The sequence below is a fragment of the Microtus pennsylvanicus genome, chromosome 10 (genome assembly GCF_037038515.1).
Source record: "Microtus pennsylvanicus isolate mMicPen1 chromosome 10, mMicPen1.hap1, whole genome shotgun sequence".
Classification (NCBI taxonomy): domain Eukaryota; kingdom Metazoa; phylum Chordata; class Mammalia; order Rodentia; family Cricetidae; genus Microtus; species Microtus pennsylvanicus.
Genome location: NC_134588.1, coordinates 73,607,568 through 73,633,402, shown reverse-complemented (window position 1 = coordinate 73,633,402; position 25,835 = coordinate 73,607,568). Strand labels below are relative to the sequence as shown.

The following is a 25,835-nucleotide window of genomic DNA, read 5'->3' as shown; positions in this document are numbered from 1 at the left end:
GCATCTTTTTCAGGTTGTCGTTTCATTTTTTTGGCATCCTAAAAGTTGCCAGGCCTAGTACATTGATTCTTCTATAACTTTGCAGCTTCTCTTTTAGTATCTGATCATTTTCTTCATTTTGATGTTACTTTATCTAATGTAAACATGGTCTCACATTTCTCTTTCTTTTACAAACATTTATACTATTTTTTTGTTTGTGTGATGTTTCTGTTTTAATGAATGCCATCTGTGATTGTGGAGATCAAGGAGGCTGTCAGATTTCTATAACAGGTGGTTGCGAACCTCCCAGCATGTGTACTGGGGAAGAAAGTCAGGACTTCTGGAAGAGCAAAGTGCTCATAACTATTGAGCCATCTCTTCATTCCCATAAACAATTTTCTTTTGATTTTGGAGTTTGGATTTGGTTCACTTTTGGTTTTAAAAAGCCTGGACACTGAAGGTTAAATGACAAAGATTAAGAGCCTTGACAGATAAGAGGTACAAAGATCATTTCCTATAACAAAGTCTGTTCCAGCATTAAAGTGTCTTTGCTTTGTTGATTTGCTTTGTTGCTTCTAAAAACTTTATGCTTTATGAAATCCATTTGTTGGCAAGCTAATGTTTCTACTTAAAGTACATACAAAAGAAATAATATTTATATTCATTTGTGTGTTGACATTTTCACCAACTATTATGTTTATATTTCAGATTTAAAATTAATTTATCTAGATTTATGCATTCAGATCTACAGCAAAAATATGTAAATCAATGGAAAATCAGAAAATACTCCAACAAACATTTTAAAAAGAAGGAAGTTGGACCCAAGAGTATACTGTAAAATAGATGATACTGTTAATAATTGGAAATATGCAAGTTAAAACACCATTACAAACCCACTAAATTGGGAAAGAATGTAAAAATTGTGGCAGTACTCTGTAGTCTGCTGAAAAGAAATAATGAGAACCTTCATACTTATTAGAAGAAACTTAATACATGTGGCTTGAAAAACATCTTAGCTCCTTGCTTGGCAGCATATCAACTCCTCATTATCTATATACTATAGAAAGACAGGTGCAAAGGTGAATTAAGATTCCAAAATTTTTATTGTATATATATTTGTGTATTTGCATATGTGTAAATGTATGTGTGAGTGCTCCCATAGTCCAGGAAAGAGAACTGGATTCCTGGAGCTGGAGTCACAGGCAGTTGTCAGCTGCCATGTGAGTTCTAGGCAAGTGACCCTAGCTCCTGAGACTTCTCCCAAGCCCTTGAATGAAGATGCATGACTAAGAAAATTTACAACGTGATTGCTCACAGTTGCTTAAACGGAAGGAAGCTGTAGTACAGTTCTGGAGTGGAATATGAGAGAGTAGAGATGTGAGTTCAGATCTATACACCTCATGTTTCCATGCATCCCGTCCTGGCTCTACCCACCTCATCACTCTTCTGCGCTAGACTGCCGGGCAGTTTGCTTAAAATAACACAAGTTATAGATATGGTTAATTTTACATATTACAGACTCAACGCTTTCTACTTTCACTCCCTTTCCTCATAAATCTAACAGAAGCAGTATGTGGCATTTGTTCAATCAGAGAACAAAGCAAAAGAGAAGTGTGATGATGGTTATATTTCCCTACACAGGTCAAACCCGTGCAATTCTGCTTATCTTGGTTATGAGCTCCTAATTCTCACCAAGGGTCATTGGAAATTCCAGGAGATAAAGTTCAGCCAGAGGCCAAGTCAGCACAGATAATTCAAATGTCAGAGAAAATATCTGACAGCATTCTGCAATTCTGTACCCAAACCATTAGGAAATAATTGGTTTTCTATAGTTTTAATAATGTATATATGCTGGTGAACAGATTTTGAAATTTTAACTTTTCTCTCTCCTATAAAAATCTGAGGGGTAGAAAAGGAAAAGATACATGTTCCATCCATGATCCCCCAAACCCTACTACTCTTCTAAGCTTTCTATAGCTGGTTTAGGATTAGGGGATTTAATACAAATATTAGGGAATAAAACTTTATATAACACCACATCTCTCTCTGTAGTCTATTGCTGGTCCGACAGTACTGTGTTTTCAAGCACTACACACCTGGCAATCCCTTAAAATACTCTGAGTTAATTTTAACCCGCTAGCAGTAAGTATCCTAGCCATTTTCTCGCCTGTTTCTGACTGCATTTGTTAAGCTTTACTACTTACAGACTTAAATGGAGACATACCAGGATTATAGGCACTTTGGAGGATTTAAATTGTTTCCAAAGGAGAATTTGGCTTTCAAATTCAAGATTTTCTTTTCTTTCATTTTTTTTGTCTGTACATAAAAACATCACTGAACTGCAAAGTGAATATATTCATGATATGTTATGGAAAGGAGGAAACCCAGATTATTAAACCTTCCTGGAAGTAACTAATAGGAGACACCTTAGGGCCTCTGTCTCAACATATATTATTTACTTCTGTTACTCCAAGGCCTGCCAAACAACCTGCTTGATTGGCATCTAAATGTGTTCTTGGTTCACTTAGTACTCTGCTTTTGGAGTGAAGTGTTTAACTCGCTTAATGAGTTAATGAGTCTTAACCTGATACATGTCAAAAAGAACCTGTGATATGGACCAAAGTTATGCATATGCTGAAGAGCTACATGTCCATATTACCAAATGTAGTCTACAGATTAGATTCAATGGGATGCTTGTTCGACTTCTACTGACAGTCTATATAATTTATTGACCAAGTAATTAAGGTCCTTTAAATTAAGTTTGTGTTGTTCACTACCATTGTGCCTCTTCTGTTATAGAAAATAGCATATATAAAATTTAAAAATTATTCACTAGGATTTTCTAAAACCATTTTTTAAATTTTTGTGTGTGCACACTTGTCAATGCAAACCTGTAAGAAGTTGACTAAAGAGGACAGGAGAGGGTGTCAGATGCCTGGGAGCTAAAGTTATAGGCAGCTGTGAGGAGAGCTGTCTGATGTGAGTACTGGGAAGGGAACTCAGATCTATCTGGAAAAGCAGCAAGAACTCTTAAACTCTGAGCCATCTCTCTTCACTAGAAGTTTAAGTTGCTGAAAAAAGAGAAAGATCTATTCCAGTAGTAGATTCCAATCCGTGAACATTGACTGAGTTCTAAGCCTACATAAGTGGAGAGAACTGCTACTCCAGAGTCCAATTCACTTTGCTAATATTTCTGATAGGCAAAATAATCCTGCTTAATATAAAAGATAAAGAAATGAAGACATAAGAGAGATTGACATTGGCTTGATTGTGCCCTATTGTGAATTAAAGTGGTTTAATTCTTTATTCTCTCTGTGACCACATCTCTGTGAATAAGTCTGTCTTCCTATAGCCTTCAAGGTGTCCTTTGATATCAAATCCATCTGTCTCATCATTGAAATTCTCGTGAATTTCTTCTAAACTTTGGCATGGAATTTATGTCATGTTAACTTGCTATGCATGAGGAATCTCCATCAGATTGAAGTTTCCATGTACTGCAAGTAAAAACAAACAGAACTGGCAGCATCATTTTTCGAACTTGAAAAGCATTATCAATAAGTGATATTGTTTTCAAGGATGGCAAACTATGTAAAAGTATGTTCTCTGTCAGCTCTACATCAGTCTTTCACAAGGGCAAGGGAATCTGAGATTGTCTTTCTAATATACCACATACCCTGGGAATGATTTAAACTAATAGATTACGTATAAACGTTTGAAGTATTGCCTAATATATCATGAATAACAAGAAAGAACAGTTCTTGGATGAATAAAATTAGTGTGTTCATATTCTGTGTTATACTCTATCGGAGGGAATCATATAACAATCAGTGAAGTTTTTTTCTGTTAGAAGTTCTTCCCATTCCTGTCATTACTAGTTAGGACCCTCTCTGTTTATTAGAAGATTAAGATTATGGGGAGTGAGATGGCTCATTGGGTAAAGGTAATTACTTCTAACCCTGATGACTTCCGATGGATCATTGTGGAAGGATCATATGGTGGAAGGAGAGAACCTATTCTTGTAAGTTGTCCTCTGACTTCCACATACACCTGTGACCCATACAGCCTCCCAAAATATTTGAAAATGTTTATGAAAATGAATGTTGTTAGGACGTATTTGAGCATGTGGATGAAAGCATATAATTGTGCCCCCACAGAAACACTAAACGGAATTACTCTGAATGACTGATTCAGCTGTATAGTGTAACTGAGGGACTGCTAGAGTGCTTACGTCATTTCGGGAGTTCTCTTCTGCACTTACCATTACGAAGAAGGAAACTGTGACCACTTTCCTGCCTTGAATTGAGTTTTACAACTTCTACTTTGTCTCCTTGCTCAAGTTCAAATTAAAAACATTCTGTAAAACTAAACAACTTCTCATTTGTATCAGGGAATTGCAGTAGGCATAACTCCTACACTTCAATTAGAAATCTTTAATTAGCCCAGAGTCCCTGGTGTCTTGTGTGTTGCTGCACACATTTATAACCTTTTTCTCAAGTCTGCACAGACTGACATAGTAAATGGTATGTAGCCCAGGTGCAGATCGGTGATTCTTTTCCCAAGGGCTTTATTTTTTCAAGTCTCATGTTCTGTGGTTCCTATCCTGTAGCCTGAGGGGAAGTGATGCTTCTTCTGAGACTGATACAGCCATGGTCCTCTGGCTGGTGCTCTCTCTTTAATATAAAAAAAAGCGAGGACATCTAGGCACTGTGCTTTGTCCATGAGCCAAATAGCTGTGGTCATTCTAAAAGGAGGAATGCATAATGAGATTTGCCTTCTATAGACCAAGCCTTTGTGGTAACATGCTGTCATGGTCCTGGATTTTACAGTATTGTCTGGTACTTGTGAAATTAGGCAATTTGGGGAGTTTTAGAGATAAAAAGTAGTGTGTGGTTAAAGCAATTATTAAAGAGTACTATGCAACCAGGATGGTGGCACATGGGAACTGGATGCTGGAGATTAGAAATCTGAGCTCAGCTTGGGTTACCCAAAGAGTTCAAGTTCAGCCTAATCTAAGCTACTTAGTGAGATCCTATCTCACAAAAAAAAAAAAGAAAGAAAGAAAAAAAATTACCAATAACAAGTACTGGGGATGTAACTCAGTGCTAGAGTATTTTTCTAGAACACACATAGTTCAGGATTTGATAAATAGCACAAAACAAAGCAAAACAAGACCACACTCTGTTTCAAGTGTGAACATCTGCTATCTGGAAAGATCAACTTGATTGATAACTGCTCAGTAAAATCTCCACCATTTGCCCACATGGAGAATAGAGTGCATCCTGTACTCCAAGAACTTTTGCTAAAATAGAAACTTTTGTTTTCTGATTGTCTTTGAAGTCTCATAAAATAACCGATATAAATTGTTTCTTCTTTCTAAGCAGCAGCTCATATAAGAACAAGAAGAAAGAGAATGCAGCACAGCGTTTGAAATTACTCTTACCCAGTGGTAGGATCATCTCCTGCAGTGCCTCATTTTGAGTATCACAATTATTGTTGGCCTATCTGAGACATTATCAGTTCCTTAAGCAATATCTATTTATCTCTTTCTTAGTCTTCCCAGTGGCCTCATTGCTTACACAGGGAAAAGATGAGGTGGAAAGCAGCATTAAATGAGCACCCTAACTTTATGGGGTATATCTCCCAGCCTTTAAGCTTCCACACAATGTAAGATTGTATTGCTTTCAAGAGGGGTTCTCGAGGACTCTCTAACGCTGTGAGAAAATTCCTCCTTGGAGAAATCAGGTTACAGACTCTATGTAAGAGGCAATTCTGTATGTTAAATGCATTATATGGATAAATACAGAAGAAAGGATAAAAGGCATAAACACAAAGTATTGGCCATTGGATGACAGATGGTGTTTGTTCTTTGCGTCCCCAGCCATATTTTTGTATTATGCATGAACATTACAATTGCATTAAGAAAAAAATATATGTATTTTAGTGAAACAAAAATATTTCGTTCTAGCCCAGCGGTGGTGACACATGCCTTTAATTCCAACACTTAGGAGGCAGAGACAAGAGGATCCCCGTGAGGGGCAGAGGCAAAGAGCCCGACGTTGGACACCAAGATGTTACTGCGTAAATGAACGGCAGACAGAAATTATAATAAAACATTCAGCTTTAATAAGGGAAGGACTTACAAAGCCGAGGTTCCTGCGGAGAACAGGAAAACAGAAGGGAAGCCGGGGAGCACACCCGCAATATTTATAAGTAAATAATATCCTCAGGGAACCCTGCCCTACAAGCAAGGTGATTGGCTGGGCTTCCCCTACAACAAAATATATGTATTTTAGTGAAACAAAAATATTTCATTCTAGCCCAGCGGTGGTGGCACATGCCTTTAATCCCAACACTTAGGAGGCAGAGACAGGAGGATCTCTGTGAGTTTGAGGCCAGCCTGGTCTACAGAGTGAATTACAGGGAAGGCTCCAAAGCTTCAGAGAAAGCCTGTTTTGAAAAACAAAATGAAACAAAAACTTCCAAAATATTTAGTTCTAATAGTCTACCTGTTCTGGTTATGTGTCGGAGTAAACATGACACACATTCCCAAGGGTTTTCTTCCTAATTTTCCAGAACATGCCTCTCCTTGTCCCTGTACTACTAGGACTACTTACAGAATTAACTCAGAGAATCTAGAATATTCTCTTGACCCCTTGATTCATATTATTCATCTCTGTCTGAAATGCTTGTGTGCACACACATGTACGCATATATGTATGCATGGGTGTGTATGTATGTGTGTGCGTTTTCTTTTTAAAACTTTTTGGTTGGCATGAAAACTTTCCACCCAGAGGGCTCTTTTTGGTCTTATTTACAGCTGAGGAAATAGTCAATAGCTAAGTGTTGAATAAGTCATGGCTATCAGTAAATGCTGCCAAGTGCTTCAGAAAAACATTAGCCATTGTTATCACTGGTAGACTTGTAATTCACTCCAAACAACTGAAAAATAAGCCAGAAGAGATGTTTTCTTTGATATAGGGGATATGCACACTACCATCTCTGCAGAGTGTCCATTGCTCAGCATACTAGATGACTGACTGTTCATGCTTTCAAAGCTCTAACTTCTGTATTCCTAACAGAAATACTTTTCCTTCCATTTTACAAAACTGGTGGCCATTTTCCACAGGAAGCAAATGAGGCAAATTTCTATGAAAATTAAATACCTCTTGCATGCTCATAAAACTAGCAGTGCTCAGCTTGTGATTGACATCTCCGGTTTCTGCTTTAATCACCATATTATCGGATAAAATCCAGAACTCTAGAGTTGTCATCTAGGAAATTTTGCACACATCAGTACATATACTCAGGTCCCCAAGTGATTGCCAACTCAGAGTCACATCAAAGCAAAAGCAAGAACTGCATATAAAAACCTCCATCCGATATGTAATGTTTACACCATACATCTCCAAAATTCAAAACCCCAAAATGTCAATTATACAAGTTTAATTTCACATTACAAAATATGTAATGATTAAAAGCAGCATCACTTTTTGTGAACCTCATATATCTTGACTATAAAGCTCATCTTAAACATGTATGTAAATGCTAATATCTCAAGTATGTTAAGTACTCTTAAAAAATCAATAGGATATTTATTGAAATCCTGAAGAGACATGGAGATGAATATAGATTCCCACAAAATTAGAAAGCTTCACCAAATCTGAGAAATGCAAATTTGTGGGAAAACCTTTACTTTTCAACAATAATATAGGAGAATATTAATATGGCAGTACTGTGATAATTTGTCAAGAAAGCTGTTAAAATTTCTTTAAAATGTAATTCACTTCACCACCAGGACTAGGAAAGCAATGCCCTCATATAGCATCTGTAGTGTCAATTTGGGCAGATATTGAAGACTAGCAATTCATCTTGTTATTTTAAGATCCCTAAATGTCCCCGTCCTTTGTCTAATTAACACTTCTTAGAGGAAATTATCAGAGATATAGACATTCTTTTGTTCATCTTAGTATTTTATTATTTCTGTGTGTGATAAAGAGGGGGAGAGTATGATGAAATACTCAGCCTACAAAATTATTTAGGAGCAACTAGATAGATAATTGCATGCATCTAGAAAGATATTTTTAACCTTCTAGAATAGTGCTTATGATACAATGCTATTTGACAAAAAAAGAGGCACTGAAATACTAAACTGAGATTAAACTATATGTGCATGTCTGAAAATTGGGTGGATTTTCTATAAGTATATTTGGATTCTGAGATGTCAGGTATTTATTATTTTCATATTTTTAAAGCTGTCCATGATTTTGAATATGAATCAAAAAGAAACACTGTGAGAAATAGATATATAACCTGAAAATACAGGGTAAGAACTTAGTGATTCATCCAGCACAAATCTATATTGACAATATCTATATGCCAATAGTAGAATCCTTGAAAATAGATGGTACAATTTAAGTCAAATGTTATTTTACAGCGTAGGTACCAAAAAAGAAAACACAGATAGTTCACATTTTTCCCATATATATGATGCACTAATCCCATCTCTAAACACAAAGACTAAAAATGTTAATTATGTATATGTATGTATGTTTATGTGGAGAAATTTGAATGTTTTCAGGTGCCAGTGGATGCTAGAAGAGGGTAATGGATCCCTTGGAGTTGGAGTTCGAAGTAGTTGGAAGCTACCCAATGTGGGTACTGGGAATTAAAATTTAAGCTGCTAAAGCATCTTTCCAGCTCTCAACAATCTTTCTGAAATGTAGTTAGTCACTATATCTGCTAGTTCTTATTTCACTGATTCCACCAACTACAATTCAAAAGTACTTGAAATAAATGTGTTTATAATGAACACATGGTTCTTTGTCATCTCTCTAAATATGACAGTGTAAAAAACATTTTGTTAGGGAGAATTTAATTGAATCAGTAATTACAAATCTATAAATAATATAAAATGTACAGGAGTGTCTAGTAGAATTAGAATTCGGTGCTAAAACCATCTGACTCTGAGCTTTTTTTTTTTTTTTTTGGATTGGTAGACTATTAAAAACTGCCTCTATATTACTAGGGCTTATAGGTCTGTTTAAATTGATTATCTGATTTTGACTTAAGTTTTGTAAATAGTATGTGTTGATAAAATTGTCCATTTCTTTTGGATTTTCCAATTTCATAGATCTTAGGCTTTAAAAGTATTACTTTTCTATTCTCTGGATTTATTTCATTGACTCTTAATATGTCCTCATTTTCGTTTCTAATTTTACTAATTTAAGTGTTCTTTATCTGTCTTTTAATTAATTTGGATAAGTGTCTGTGAATTTTATTTTCTCAAAGCACCAACCATTTGTTTCATTGATTATTTGTATTTTTTGTTGTTGTTTGCTTTTCTATTTTACTGATTTCAGCGGTGAGTTTATTTTTTAATTTCTACTCCTTTTGAGTATGAGATTTCTACTCTTTATTCTAGAGTTTTCAGAAGTGCATTAGGCTGATAACATGAGATCTATGTGTGTGTGTGTGTGTGTGTGTGTGTGTGTGTGTCTCCCTCTCTTTCTCTTTCTGTGTGTATGTATACACTTAGTGACCTGTACTTTTGTATTAAAAGTTTCTTATTGTGTTCTATAAGTTTGGATATGTTGTTTATCCATTTTCATTCAAATCAAGAAAGTATTTACCTTTTATTCTTAATTTCTATCTTGACCCACTTTTTTCATTTTGTTGTTCCATTTCCATAAGTTTGTAAGCTTTCTGTTGTTGATGATATCCAACTTTAATCCAGGGTAGGATTAAAGATAGAATTCAGGGTTCCATTTAAAATTTCTTATGCCTATTGAGACTTGCTTTGTGTTTGAGTATATCATCAATTTTTGAATGGTTCCATGAAGTCCTGAGAAGATGGTATATTCTTTCTGTTTGAGTGAAACATTCTCTAAATATCTGCTAGTCCATTTGGTTTATTTAAGAATATCAGTTAGCATTTGCTAACTGATTTCTACTGGGTAGTAAATCTGAACCTCAGGGTCAAGAAACTAATGCAAACATCCCTATGAGTCTTTAAGTTTTTATCAAGTCAAGTCACTTGTCATGCCTTCCAGTGAGGACCACCACTATATTCTCCTTTTTCCTCTTTCTCCTTTCATCTGTCCTTCCTTTCCTTCTTCCTTTCCTGTCTTTAGTCATCTTCTTAATAAACACACCCATGGCATTTCTCTCTTTCTTCCATCCTTTACATTCTTTAATACCTCTTTATCTACTGTCTGTTCTGAAACCATGTGATTAACTTTCATCATCTCTCTGTTTCTCTCTTTGTGCATCTTACATACTCTCTCTTCTCTCTCATTCTCTCTCTCTCTCTCTCTCTCTCTCTCTCTCTCTCTCTCTCTCTCTCTCTCACACACACACACACACACACACACACACACATTCAAGGGAAGAACTGCAGAATATAGGACAGTTGAACTAGGACCTCAGATCTAATTTTAAACTCTGATGGGTTGACTTTGGGAAATCATCGAGTTGACCCCCATTTCCTCAACCATAAAAGGAAGAAAAGCCTTCAAGATTCATTCTATTTTTGACTCTGTAAGTTTTCTAACACCTTACCGGTGACATTTCTTTTGTGTCCCTAAGTCTTACTTTTGCAAAATCCTCAGGCCACGGGCAGTTACAGTGCAATATTACATTTTGGTTTCTTTTTATAATATAGAGAAGATAATGTAACAGCATTGAAATAGAATGATGGGGTGCCTTTCGGTGTGGTAGAGCCTTTCTCAGCCTTTTGTTTGTAGAGTGAGGGTCCTAGAGACTTAATACCCCAGCTGCTATCAGGTTCATTTCCTGCAAACTCAAAGAATGTAATTCATGGACCATGGGGAATGAGCTTTAGAAAAATACTATTTCTCCATAGGGAGCCTAAGCAAAGAAAGAAGGCATAGTGCCCTATGGCAGAGAGGCAGAGAGGTACCTGACAGTGGGATTTTGCCTCACTGCCTTAGAAGTTAAGGCTTTGTGGGATAGGAGAAGGAAAAGAGATTGAGATGGTTAGTCCAGCTCCTGTTTCAGGTGTTCAGGTGTTTGCAGTTTCAGCCAGGGCCTCAGTACTATTTCCAGAAAAGAGTACTGTCTCAGGAAAAGGAATATTGAAAAGCAATCACCTTTTGGAAATGTTCACACTTTGGCCATGGTGGAATCAGAGATTCTTTGACTTAACACCTCTGTCATCTCTGGTCTTCAGCTAAGACAGTTCTGCCAACAGACCCAAGGACCTTTCTGACTTTCCGGCAAGAATCATACTGGCTACTTTTCTTTAAGATCTTTTAACCCTATCCTGCCTAGCTAATTTCCTCCTCCAGTTGTCCTCAGAGTTAATAGGGAAATGGGGATTTAATCCCAACCCATGCTTGAGGGACGACAGATTACCAGGAAACTATGATCCCTTATCTGAGTCTTTACTCTCATTAGTGAAATAATTAAAAATGTTCTTGATACTCTGGACTTTCTTACCCCTTTTCTGAATCCTTAGACTCTCCCTGAACTGTGTAGTTGCTTGCTGACATCCATTGACAAGTCATGGCATTATCTTCTCCTGTTGCCTGCCTGGATTCTCAGTTTGTCTTGTTTTTTTTGTTTTGTTTTGTTTTGTTTTGTTTTTTGTTTTTTCTTTCAAACTTTGGTAAAGTTGTTCTCAAACAGCATTCCTAGTCTTTCTTTCCTTCCTTCCTTCCTTCCTTCCTTCCTTCCTTCCTTCCTTCCTCCCTCCCTCCCTCCCTCCCTCCCTCCCTCCCTCCCTTCCTTCCTTCCTTTCTTTCTTCCTTCCTTCCTTTCCTCCTTCCTTCCATTATTTTTTACATTCCTTCCTTTCATTTATTATTTTGAGACTGGGTTTCACTAATAGCCCTGGTTGGCCTGGAATTCTTTACATAGGCTAAGATGTCTTCAACTCATGTAAGTCTACCTGCCTCTGCTTTCCCAGGACTGGGATTAGAGACAGATGCCACCACACCTGGCTCTGAGTCCATTTTAAAATATCCTGTTAATGGGAGTAGGTGTTCATGAACCAACCTTGGTTTCTTTCCTCAGTAATAACAGTCGGAAACTACTCTTTGAGGCTTGCATAAAGCTGATATTTATGGAAAGCTACAGGTTGTCTGATCTGTTCAGGGGGAAGCAAACGACGTTGTTAGAGGTACCAACCTTATCCTCACTATGTGCAATATTTTTGAAGAAGACAAGGTTTTATTTATTTTTATTAGTTTTCATACTAATATTTAACTACTAATTCTTTTCATACTTTGATCATTTTCCCCCTTCCTCCAACTACTCCCAGATCCTCTTCCACCTTCATGCTTAATCAAATTCATGTTCTTTCTCTCGACAAAAAGTAAAAAGACAAAAAAAGAGGTGAAAACAAAAATACCACAAACAAACAAACATGGAGTCAATTTTGTGTTGGCCAACTACTCCTAGTCATGTACTTGCCCAGAAGTGGGCTTGATATACCCAGTAACACTCTATTGCATATATATTGATTTTCCCTCTGCAAAGACAACATGAATAAATTGTAAATAGTTTTTTAGTTTTCCCCTTCTCAGTGCTGATGCCTACTACATGCAGAGTCTGAGCCTGGAGAACTGTCAAGTGAATTTGAGACAGGATAGAAAGATTTACTATAAACTTGGCATAGTGAAAGAGTTGTTTCTAGGTCATATGGGAAAAAGCCTTAGCAATGGAGAGTATTCTGCATTTTGGACAAAAATACGGTAAAATTTTCAGTGAAAACTATTCTACTGCAAAGAATGGCTGACATTGGAGAACTAATGTTTTCTTGCTGAAAGTTCAGTCCAGTCAGACACTCCTTCATGTTCATGGAGAAATGAAGCAGGGAAGCAGGAGTAAGTGAAGGTCAACAGAAACCTCAGTGTGGGAAATCACAAATGCTTGGCAAAAAAGACAGGCTACTCTGTCTTAAGAGTATGCACTTTTGGAGTATACCATCCATGAAATTCAGCAGGAGCCTGTTACAAATTGTGTAGTCCAAGTCATTTCTAAATCTATTTATAAAACATGTATTCCTACTTTAAGCAGGATGGTAGAAACTGCGTTATATGGTTGAATGTATGTCTGGATAGTTATTTCAAGTAGTCTGTGAACACGTGACAGTGTTTCATGGCATTACCCAGAATACATGGATTATGTGCAGACTTTTTCAGTGTGGATCCCACATTTTGTGGTATGGGAGGTTCTTCTGTCTGTGTGTTGCTTTTATTGGTTAATAAATAAAGAACTGCTTTGAGCCTATGGCAGGGAAGAACAGAACTAGGTGGGGAAAGGGGGAAAGGTAGGCTGTATGTTGGGAGAAAGAAAAGCAAAGTCAGAGAGAAGCTATGGAGACTCTGGAAACAGACAATGGGAACCTTATCTAGTAAGCCACTGTCATGTGACAATACACAGATTAATAAAATGGGTTAAATTAAGATGTAAGAATTAGCCAATAATAAACAAGAGCTAACAGGCCAAGCAGTATTTTAATTAATACAGTTTCTGTGTGATTATTTTGGTTCTTGGCAGCCGGGACGAACAAGTGGCTCTTTGCAACCATTTTGTACATGCCTGTCTCTAGTAAAATATTGGGTATGAGTTAAAGTAACCAGAAACAACCACAGCTTTCACCAAATCATCGAGGAAGCTGATTAACTAATTAGAATTTGCATGACCTTGAGGTTGGAGTATTATAGGTTCAGAACCAAATCACAATTTATCTATTACTAATATTAGAGGCCTAAGAAGGCATTTCTTGTCCATCTCTATGTCTGATCTAGCATCCTGTGACTGACATATGAAATATTTTGGAAATGTGTGGAATATGTGAACTTAAAACCTTGGTCCCAGCAACCAAAAGACTGAGTCATTAGTACTACCCGAGGCTTGTAGATGAGGTCTGCCTGTTTTCCTGTAACCGCCCAACGTCGTCATCCATGTTTCTGATTTTCTTTGCTCTGTTACTATTAAAAATTTGGGATGTACAATCTGAGATATTCTAAATCTGAGCTCCTGAACTATTGTCTCTCATATTTGACTCTAGGATAAACTATCTCTTATCTACTTTGAGACAAAAATTGTGTTTTTGCGTTGGCAGGAATATTCAAGGAAACAGAAAATAATGATTTGAATATAAATGGAAAATACAAAATTTTACTTGACCCCATAATAAAACAACTTGTTAAACTATTGAAGTATCTATATAGATATCTCTGAATGTCAAAGAATGACAGTGGATAGAACAATATGTCCAACATAATTTCAAAATATCACAAAAGTAATAACGAACTGCTTGAGCTAGTTTCATCCTTGCATGTGAACTTACATTGATTTTTGTGATGACATCCATTATTTTATGAACTTAGCCTTCAAAACAATAATGAATGGAACATTGAGTGAACTGCAGTCAATAGCCTATTATAATCTCCCTTAAGACAGCAATATTGAAGAACTCCAGCTTATTTGAAAGCGTAGAGTTGCTGAATAAATATAAAAATGGCAAAGTGATGAAGATATTGAAAAATATTTTTAAAAGTCTAAAGATTGAAAACAAAGGATGGTAAACACAAAAGAAAAAAAAATTTCCCTTTCAAGTAGTTTTAGCTAACATTGTGCTTTGAATTTATTTTTGAGGTGTGAATTAGATTTTCAATGCAGCCAACTTTCATTTCATGTTTATTAGGTGCCTGGCATGTTAGATGTTATCTCTTATATTTTATTTAACCTCCTTAGCCTGGACACTTCTAAGTTTTTATATCCGAAATCCTATCCTTATATTGGATAATAAATGTGTAAACAAATCAAATGAAGTTTATGTGTGTTTGTAGGTTAGGATTCAGTATGACTATAGCTGGTGTGTTCTCTGCAAATAGGGTTTTACTGGTACACAGCTCAATTGCTTACAAACTACATATGTGCTAAAGCTATGGAGCTGAAGAGCTGGGAAAGAAACTGCTTGGCCCACAAAGCCTTAAACATTTGTTTGGTCATATGATGCTGGGGATGGAACGTATGTTCTCAGGCATGACAGGCACATGCTCTAATATTTAAATACAAACCTTTAACATTTTTAGTTGAAGGAAAGATCTTGCTAAGATGCCCTGCCTAACCTTAAATTTAAGATCTTCTTATTTTAGCACCATGATTTGCTGGGATATAGACTTATCTTACTAGGATCTATGCAATCTCTATATGTCTACTTTACTAAAACTTTTAAACAATGAGCAGAGAATCTTTTATGGTACGCTGCTGTGCATGAGTTTAGACAGCCCCAGCCTCTCTGGAATCATTGCTAGTCACCGAGAAATGCATACTCATCTTTTAGTACTGATTGTGTTGCTAACGATTCCAGCAAATGACTACCTTATTCTAGAATAAATCGGGCTGAGGTGGGAGAAACACAGCCAGGCAATGAAATAGTCAGTTTACAAAAGATAATTCTTGGATCTTTGCCATTAGACTTTTTTATTAACTCATTAATTTTAAATTAGCATAAAATATATTTGATTTATTATGATATTGTCTTGCATATTTTGTTTTTGTTGATCTTAATTCTCCACCTTTGTCCCTTTCCTCATGATCATTGCTTCCTCCTATAAATCTAGGCTCCATATACAAAAGAAATCATGTGGTATTCTCCTTCTGAGTCTGAATTACTTACCTTAATTTGATAATTCCAAATTCTATTTATTTTCTATAAATCCTGTAATTTCTTTTTTCTTTATGCCTCAATAAATTTCATTGTGTATACACATATTTCTTTACCCAGTCATCCACTGCTGGATATATAGCATGGCTTCAGTTTTTAGCCATTGTGAACTCTTTACCTACATACGTGGATCTATAAGGACCTAAGTGGGAGGATCGAGGTCAGTTCTTTAGGTGAGTACCCTGGAGTGGCATCACTGTGCCATAAGTTCTGAAAGCTTTCCCCATCTTTCCACAGTGGTTGTGTCAGTACACTCCGACCAACAGTGAATGAGGGTTTCCCATTCTCCACATTCTCCCCTGCATTTGACATGGTAGAGCTAGAATCTCAAAATACCTCTTCTTTTTCCCTCTAATGCCTAAGGATGCTGAATACTTCTTAAAATATTATTAGGAATTCTTTGGAAACTGTCCATTAATTTCTCTAGTCTATTATTTATGGATTAGGAAAATTGTATTATCTCTGGCTTAACATAGAGCTGGCAAAAATTTGTTCTTTTCTGAAAAAAGAATTTCTGCCTCAATTTACTTCTGGTTTTGTTTTTGAATGTTTGTTTGGTTGTTTTTTGTGTTTTTTTTCCTATATTTTACTTTGTGTTTTCATGAGGTCATTTAGCTATAGCTTGTACACTGCTGTTTAACTCAGAAGTCTGGATCTGTCATTGACCTTTAAAATTTGGTTTTCACATGCCTTGAAAATTAGCATGTCCCTCCAGCCACCTCTGTGGGAAAATAGCTTTGATTTTACAATTCAAAAGTAGAGAAAATAGGGCAATCTGGAGGAACAGAATTTAGGGACAAGTAGTTCTAATAAACCATTTTGAGGTGACATAGAGCAAGGATCCTTTTAGGGGAAATACATGACAGAAACTAAAATTGCAGGCCCACCTTATTTCACCACTATTCTTTCAAACCAAGAAAGCACATGGTTCAATTACTTGTTGGTAATGAAACTCTAGTAGAATAAATTGAACAACTATACCCATCAAACCTCTCCTACATATTTATCTTATCATATATAGTGATATGAAAAGAAGGTCCTGGAACAAAATGGTCACTCAATAAATGCAAATAATTTAGCATTTGCCTGTGTGAGAATAGTTGAAAAGGTTTCTCTTCAGCCATTGTCAACAAACAATAACATCATATAAATATAAAATATAAATATAGAAGTACCAATAAAATATTCTGAATTTCTATTAACATATTATTCTAGTCAAGTTTAATTCCAGACTTTTTATTTCACTATATTCTGCAGATGATCAGTCAAATATATTTTCCCTTGAATATAAATTTATCATAGTGTTAAAACAGTAAAGCATGGTCAGGGAAGGTTAATATGCTATAAAAAATAACAAAACAATCTTTTGAGCTGGGCATGGTAACACAAACCTGAAATCATAGCACCCGGAAAGTAGAGGAACAGGTCTTGAGTTTGAGGCCATTGGAGGCTGTATATTGAGAAGCTGCCTGGACAAAGAAAAGCAAGGTAAAATCTAAAATGTAGCAAATACTGTCATCACCACTACCATGAAAACAACAAATTGCTCTAAAAGAAATAGTAACCTACATTTTTTTTTTGCTTATTTGTTGGAACCAGGGATCTCTCCTGCATCATAGGTTGGCATCAATGTCCTCTGTAGCCTAAGCTAGCATCCATCATTGGGACTTTCTGCTTCAAGTGTCTGAGTACTGGCACATATATCAAATTAACAAAGCACATCTCTACCTTCTTTTATCTAATAGTCATTTTGTAATATATGCCTATTGCATAAAAATAAAAATGTTTCTCTTAATCTATGCTTCTCTCTTCAAATACATTCAAAATTTTATAGCATAACCCATTTGGAGGTTCATCCCAAGAGAAAACTATTTTTTTTCTGCCCTAAGGCTTCCTTAGTAACCTATATTCTTTGTTTAGGGATGAACCCTCAGGAGGTTTCCTCTTCCCCTTTTAGAATGTCTATTGGTGTTGTTCTTGACCAGGTCTTGCTAAGGCAGCCAGATTGTTCAGGTATCATTGGTAAAGTTCCCCTGCTACCATTTCACATCAGATTTTTTGTTCCTCCTGCTCTTACAATCTTTTTGCCCACTCTCATCAATGTTAACTGAGCCTTATGTGCAGGTGCTGCTTTATAGATGAATTTTATTGGTGCTACACACTCCATAATCAGTGATTCTCTGCATTTTGAGCAGTTGTGAGTTTCTGAAAGGGTCTCCATGCAATTAGTCAGAACTAAAATCATGTACAAGTAACAATAATGGCCTGAGCAGGGTGCATTTAATGTATTTGCATATATATATATATGCAAATAGCAATCACAATGAAAGAAAAGAGTTGATGCTTGTATAAATATGGACCAGATTTTGTCTGAAGCGTATGCTACCTGATATGAGAATAACTACACCAGCTAGTTTAACATTTCTGTTTATCTGGTGGGAGTATTTCATTACTTTCATTCTCAATTTTGCATGCATTTTCTTGTAAAGTATGCTTTTGGAGACAAAGATAGCTGTAAATTTTTATCCCTTTTTACTGAAAATAGATTCTTTTTTTCTACAGTATTTCCTAAGTAGAGTTTCCCCTCCCTGTATACACTCCCTTTCTGTCTCTCATCAGAAAATATCAGGATTCTAGGAAATAACAAAGTAATACATAATAAGGTAAAAATTACCAAACTTGGAAGGAGTCCCATAAAAATACTAAACTAAATCTATACTATATACACAAAGAACCTGATATATATACTTATGGTGGCTCCATGCTTGCTGCTTTGGTCTCTGTTAGTTCATCTGAGCTTTGCTCAGTTGATTTAGAGGGTCTTGTTCTCCTGATATTTTTCATCTCCACTTGTGGTGTCTCTTCACAGCACTGGAAACCCTGAGACAATTGCTATAGCAGATTTTGCAGGCAGGACAGCATTATAGATCAAACGCGTTGTTCCATCAATAGTTGGAGACTTCTTTAGGATTGCCGTCATATATTTTAGAAAGCTTCCACTGCACTGGATTTTCAAGACACCCTTCAAGTGCCCTTCAGTTCTGTCAGTCTCTCCCTGCATTTCCTCCTTCAAACCCATCTCCCCTCTCCCTCCTCACCTGACTTTTCTATTCCTGTCCCTCACTCCTCATCCACCCTTAAAAATCTATTCTATTTACACCCTTCAGGGAAATCCATGTGCCATTCCTTGTCCCTTCCTATACACCTGACATCTCCAGGACTATGGATTGTAGTTTTATCATAATTTATTTAATGCCCAATATCCATATAAGGGCATTACATATTTATTTTTCCTGGGTCTGGCTTACCTCACTCAGTGCGATATATTCTAGTTGCATCCATTTACCTTCAGATTTAATGATGCTTTTTTAACAACTGAGTAATATTCCATTGTGTTAATCTACCGTATTTTCTTTATCCTTTCTTCTGTTGAGGAACATCTAGGTTGTCTCCACTTTCTGTCTATTATGAATAGAGCAGCAGTGAACATGGTTGAACAAATGTCTTCATGGTAGCATGAAGTGGATGAAGTACCCATTAGGTATATGCCCAAGAATAGTATATTAGCTTTTGAGGTAGATCAATTTGCACCTTTCTGAATAACTACCATACTGTTTTTCATAGTGACAGCACCAGTTTGCATTCTCACGAGCAATGAAATGGTGTTCCCCTTATTCCACATCCTTGCATTAACTGTCCCTTGTGTTCTTGATCTTAGCCTTCTGGGAGGTATAAGAAGGAATCTTAAATTCATGAAGTCCTTGTTTTTTATTGCTGAGTAGTACTCTAATATGTATAAATTCCATACTTTCTTAATCCATTCTTCCATTGAAGGGCATCTAGGTTGTTTCCAGGTTCTGGCTATCACAAACAATGCTGCTATGAACATGGTAGAGCATATACTTTTGTTGTATGATAAGGCCTCTCTTGGGTATAGTCCCAAGAGTGGTATTGCTGGGTCCAGGGGTAAGTTGATCCCGAATTTCCTGAGAAACCGCCATACTGCCTTCCAAAGTGGTTGCACAAGTTTGCATTCCCACCAGCAATGGATGAGTGTACCCCTTTCTCCACAACCTCTCCAACAAAGGCTATCATTGGTGTTTTTGATTTTAGCCATTCTGACAGGTGTAAGATGGTATCTTAAAGTTGTCTTGATTTGCATTTCCCTGATTGCTAAGGAAGTTGAGCATGACCTTAAGTGTCTTTTGGCCATTTGAAGTTCTTCTGTTGAGAATTCTCTGTTCAGCTCAATGCCCCATTTTATAATTGGGTTGATGAATTTTGCATACAAATGGATGGAAATAGAAAACACTATCCTGAGTGAGGTAAGCCAGACCCAAAAAGAGGAACATGGGATGTACTCACTCATATTTGGTTTCTAGCCATAAACCAAGGACACTGAGCTTATAATTAGTGATCCTAGAGAAGCTAAATAAGGAGAACCCAAAGAAAAACATATAGGCATCCTCCTGAATATTAACCTTCAGCAAGCGATGAAAGGAGACAGAGACAGAGACCCAAATTGGAGCACAGGACTGAAATCTCAAGGTCCAAATCAGGAGCAGAAGGAGAGAGAGCACGAGCATGGAACTCAGGACCGCGAGGGGTGCACCCACACACTGAGACAATGGGGATGTTCTATTGGGAACTCACCAAGGCCAGCTGGCCTGGGTCTGGAAAAGCCTGGGATAAAACCGGACTCTCTGAACATAGAGGACAATGAGTACTACTGAGAACTCAAGAACAATGGCAATGGGTTTCTGATCCTACTGCACGTACTGGCTTTGTGGGAGCCTAGGCAGTTTGGATGCTCAACTTACTAGACCTGGATGGAGGTGGGGGTTCCTTGGACTTCCCACAGGACAGGGAACCCTGATTGCTTTTCGGGCTGGGGGGAGACTTAATTGGGGGAGGGGGAGGGAAATGGGAGGCGGTGGCGGGGAAGAGACAGAAATCTTTAATAAATAAATAAATTAATAAAAAAAAGTAAAAAAAAAAGAAGGAATCTTAAAGTAGAATTCAGTCTGTTACTATGCATCATTTAATTGATGAGTTTATGCTGTTTACATTTGTGTGCATTTTTGAAAAAAATGTTGGCTGTATCCTATTGTTTGTTTTTTTTTCTCATTGGTTGGATTATTATTTTTTCTTTTCTTCCTGTCCTGTCCACATCAGGCATTTTCTGTGCTTCTGAATTGTATGAGTTAATCCTAATCTTCTCTGTTTATCCGTCCATTATTTACTTTTTTTCTTGTGGGTGACAGTGACTTTCTTCTCACTCCACATAGTGACTTCTATATTGATGGTTCGGTTGCTTTGTATCACCTTAGTTAGTGTTTGTCTTGAAATATTTTTATGTCTCTAATTATAAGGCATGATTTTACTGAGTACAGGAATCTTAGTTGACACTTTTTTTCTTTTCTAGGCTTGGACTGTATCATGCTTTCCTGGCTTTGATTTATCTGAAACATTTGCCTGTTTCTGCTTTTGCATATGTGTTAGCCTATTCCTGTAGTGGCTTTTAATATCATGTTTTTGCATTGCTTTTGCAGAGGAAAAATGATGTGAATTTAATTTGCATCTCTGGTAAGTTTTGGATAGTCATACTGGAAGACTGATTGGAGGAATGTGGCTTACAGTTGCTTTGAGAGTTAAGGACAGGGATATTAGTGAAATTGGGAGATAATAAGAAAGGACTCAAAGAGAGGTAAATAATGAGAAGAACATATGGCTTAAATAAATGAGAAAGAGCTGAGAAAATATTCTAAAGTAGGTGAAAAGAAATGGTAGCCTACTTGCCTTGTCCAATGAGGTAATAGTTAAAACACAACTGAGCAGTTAAAGTACAAAAACATAAATATTCAAAATATGTAAGAATAGAAAACAGAGCACAACTTGTCCCTGCCAGTATTTCTTTCTTACTGTGACAATTGTTTGTTTCTTCTCCAAATTCTCATTAGTATCCATTTCCACAGGAGTAGGGAGAGTTCCTATATAGTTAGCTCAGTTGCGTCAGACTGCCCTGGGTAAGGAAGATATCAAGTTATCTGTGACAAACATCTCTTTTCTGTCATAACTCCCTCATCTGAGGTGGTACACCAGTGAACCCCAACCCTGGGTCTGGTGTTGGGGAATGATTCTTTCACTTTCAGGGCTTTGTGTGGCTGAAGAACAAAGTTGTGAGTCAAATAACCCGCTGTTACTTGTCTTCATCAGAATACTGGGCAAAGTCTTACAGCTTCGTCTTTGTTCTTCCAAGCAGTGGTAGAGGAGGGAGGTTTCCCTCTCAAGGCATATCTATTAGTCTCATCTTTAGGCTTGTGCCACACATCTGCTACTATTTCACCGCAATATTTCAACAAGCTTCCCTTTCTTCATACTGCCTTAAGTTTCTCTCTCTCTCTCTCTCTCTCTCTCTCTCTCTCTCTCTCTCTCTCTCTCTGTATGTGTGTGTGTTCTGACAGCCCTTTCCTAGTTCTCAGCCATGAAAGCACTTCCCTGTTAACAGAGTTTGATTTCAGCAGAAGCAGCATACTGCAGCTGGACACTGCTAACTTGAAGAAATCTCCACTCAGGCTGCTGGTATTATCTTCACCTCTCATAGGATAAATAATAGAATCTGTTGTTTGCATCTGAATGTTTCCCACTTGATTGTATAGACATATCCTGGAGTTTCCATCACACCTGGAGCTCCAGATATTAGCTTTGGAATTCAAAATTTCTATTGTCTTAGATATTAGTTGAATTCCCATATGTTCTTATTTTAGTTTTCTACATTTTGAGTAGTCCATAACTTATGGTTCTAAATATTTTGTAACCCCACTACCTTTCCATAAGTGTTTCTTTTTCCTTTCCTTTTTTCTTCAAAAAGGCACTTTTTACTATTTTATGTCTAAGCAGCAATTTTAAATGTTTTAAGATGGACAAGTTAGTTTGAAAAGTGTTCTGAAACTCCTAGGTAACAGGGCTTATTTTTATTACACTGCTATTTATTGAATGCCAGTTTTTTTGTATTGTGGTGAAAATGTGGTTTTTCTATTTTATACTCCTTGTAGCTTTTCTCTTTGTACATTAATTGTTGTGATTACACCAGGGAACCATCTACAGCCATTTATAAGTTTGATTTATAGCAACAATGTAAAAGCTACTTACATCATTCAGGTCCTCTCTGCTTATATTTCATTACTGTTAACTAAGGAATTGCAAGAACTTCATGTTTTATGGTTATATTTCTGTCAAGTTAGTCAAAAATGTGTAATAAGTTTTGCAATAGATTGTACTGTATTATCTGGAGCATTAAAATTGTCACTGTTTTGTTTTATTGTACATTATCTGCTTCATGAATATAAATGTATGATCTCTAAACAAGTAATACCTTTTGTCTATACTTTTTAGTTGCAATTTATTTTTCTCCAAATTGTTTATGCTTGTACCTTAAAAATAAACTTTGAGTATGGGGAGATGGCTCAGTGGGTAAGTATGCTTTCTGTATAAATAAGAGGTTCTGAGTTTGCATAACCAGCCTTCACATAAAAAGTCAGGTATGGTTGTAAGAAACGGTAACCCCAGCATTGTCCAGGGGTCCTGGCGATGGGGTGTGAGGGTAGACTGAGATGGGTAGATGCTGGCCATTCATTAGTCAACCAGTCTAGCCAAAATGGCTCTTTAGGCTCCATGACAGGCACTGCCACGATGAAATAAGGCAGAGAATGAAAGAGGGAGACATGTTGTCTGCCTCCTGACTCAGCATATATGTGTAGAGAGATGCATGCAAACTCAAATGCATGTGATACACATACACACACACACACATACACACATTACCATTATTCAAGGTCTCCTTCAGCTATCTTTCCCAGCCTCTCCTTTTTATGTGTGATTCCTCTCTGTATACTGTGAATACCATTGGTTAATAAAGAAACTGTCTTAGGCCTGCACAATGCAGAATACGGTAGGTGGGGAAAAGTAAAGTGAATGCTGGGAGAAAGAAGGTGGAATCAAAGGAAGCCATATAGCCCAGGTAAAGTGACAGAGGCTGACACTTTACCTGGTAAGCCACAGCCATGTGACGATATACAAATTACTAGAAATGGGTTAAATTAAGGTTTAAGAGTTAGCCAATAAGAAGCTAGAGCTAAAGGGCCAAGCAGTGATTTAATTAATATAGTTTCCATGTGATTATCTCAGTTCTAGGTGGCCAGGTTAAACAAGCAGCCTCCTACAACATCCTTCTTAATCCCTAAATTAAATATCAGTGTATGTATTGTTATAGTCACTGCTTCCTTCCCTTTCCTCCTTCCTTTGTTCCTAACTTTACTCATCATTTTCTTTGTCAGTTCATATTAGCTCACCTCTGTAATGAAAACGTGGCACAATAGTGACTTACAAATGCTCTTTTTTTCTGTCACATTCTTTGTGAGTGTTGGGAGGAAAGGACAAAGTGGATTATTGATAACTTTCAGGCATTTCCAGGGATGTTTTATTTGCACCTTTCTGGTATTTTCTTATGACTTCTTTCTTGGAGCCCTTTCATTATATGTCTAAGCTACCATTCACATGAGGGAGGAGGGGCAGAAGAGAGTCCCTTCCCAGAAGAGTTACCCCTCTGGTGTTATTTGTGTTGTAGTTCAGCATTTTGAAGTTTTCACCTACATCTTCTTAACCATAATTTGTCACCTACAAAGACATTTGGGAAATCTTGATTTTATTATCTCAGCTAAAACTTATCAGGCACTATTGAGTACCAGCTCAGCACTCCCTCAGGGTTCAGAATAGGACTTTTCCAACAAGTGAAAACTGACTTGGGAACAGGATCTGAAGGGTAAAACAAACTGACTGACTTAGGCACATTTTTCTTGCGTGATTCTTTATTCCTTGGGAAAGATGCAAAGAAAAGGGGGGGGGGAAAGAAGAAGAAGCATAAAGACATAGGGCATAAGGGTAAAAAAAAGGTGGTCTCCACAAAACTTTCAGTTTTTATAAGCATACAGACAAGTAACAATACCATAGGCAGTAACAATACTATCAACTATACATTTTCATAGGGTCACAGGAAACCGGTGGATCTGGATCTGGCAAAGAGGTACCTTATGTCTCAGAGGGGGCATAGCTATGAAGTTCTACTGCAACTAAGAACACAGCATTGGTAGCTATAATTGTTATTCTTTTGGTCCCTGCCCTAGCCACGCCCACTCCTTTTTTACCTCTGACCTCCACGGCCATCTTTCTCTCTCTCCTGTTCTCTCCTGGTGTACACATGGGGCTTTGCCTCTCTCCTCCTTCTCTCTCTCTCTCTCTCTCTCTCTCTCTCTCTCTCTCTCTCTCCCTCCCTCCCTCCCTCCCTCTTTCTCTCTCTCTCCCTTAATAAATACTTATGGCTATTTCCTGTGTCTATGGTGTGTGCCCTCCCGCTGGTGGGAAACTGTAGCCGCTTGTCTCATGGCGGGCTCCGCCAGCCGGCCCGCAAACATCTTAGAAACATCTTAGGAATAAAAATAATAACCTGCAGGTTTGATTTGTCTCAAAACCCAGCTGGTTGAGTTAAAAGGAATCTCTTGGGGTGGGGGCTGCTTTTGACTCCAGCAGGGTGCCCAGGTGAGACTATTTCTCTCTGCAGCTAGTTTTAGCAAACCAGGTTTCTTTCTTATGAACAGTTATTTTCTGGGACATTGAAATGTTAGTTGACACCAAGAATATTAGTAGCCTGTTAAGGCAGAGCAGAAGACCAGTAGATTACACCTTCTGAGTTTGCTGTAAGAGCAGACATATTACCTTCTGTATGAGGCTCATTCCTTATCAGTGACTACTGTAAATAAAGAAAGTCTGTGGGGGACTATTTTTATGTAGATTTTGAGTGTGAGAACAAAGTTTTGACTGAATGAATTTTTTTTCACACCTTGGCTTCATGATGTGGGGGCAAGTATCTGGTTGTCCTACAGGAAAAGTTAGGTTTATATACTGCTGGGATACTATAGAAGGAGGAAAATGCTATAATTTCACAAGATTTTTACAGAATTGACAGTGACTTTTCCAAAGGATAGGTGTGTCCATAGCTCTGTAAAATGAGTTAGTCCAAGGGGATGTGTATGAATACACTTCCTGTGGATAGTCCAATAGATTTGTCAGCTGTGCATTTACTGTATAATACTTGTGAACT

General features: G+C 37.1%; 1 long non-coding RNA gene across 1 annotated transcript in view; it reads left to right on the top strand.

Annotated features, from left to right (window-relative positions):
• LOC142858957 (uncharacterized) overlaps positions 1–24,762 on the top strand; it is a 105,728-nt gene extending 80,966 nt beyond the window's left edge. Inside the window, exon 3 of the long non-coding RNA XR_012912104.1 lies at positions 24,724–24,762. This is a non-coding gene — a long non-coding RNA (uncharacterized LOC142858957). The remainder of the gene's footprint in view (positions 1–24,723) is intronic.
• The last annotated feature ends 1,073 nt before the right edge of the window (positions 24,763–25,835 follow it).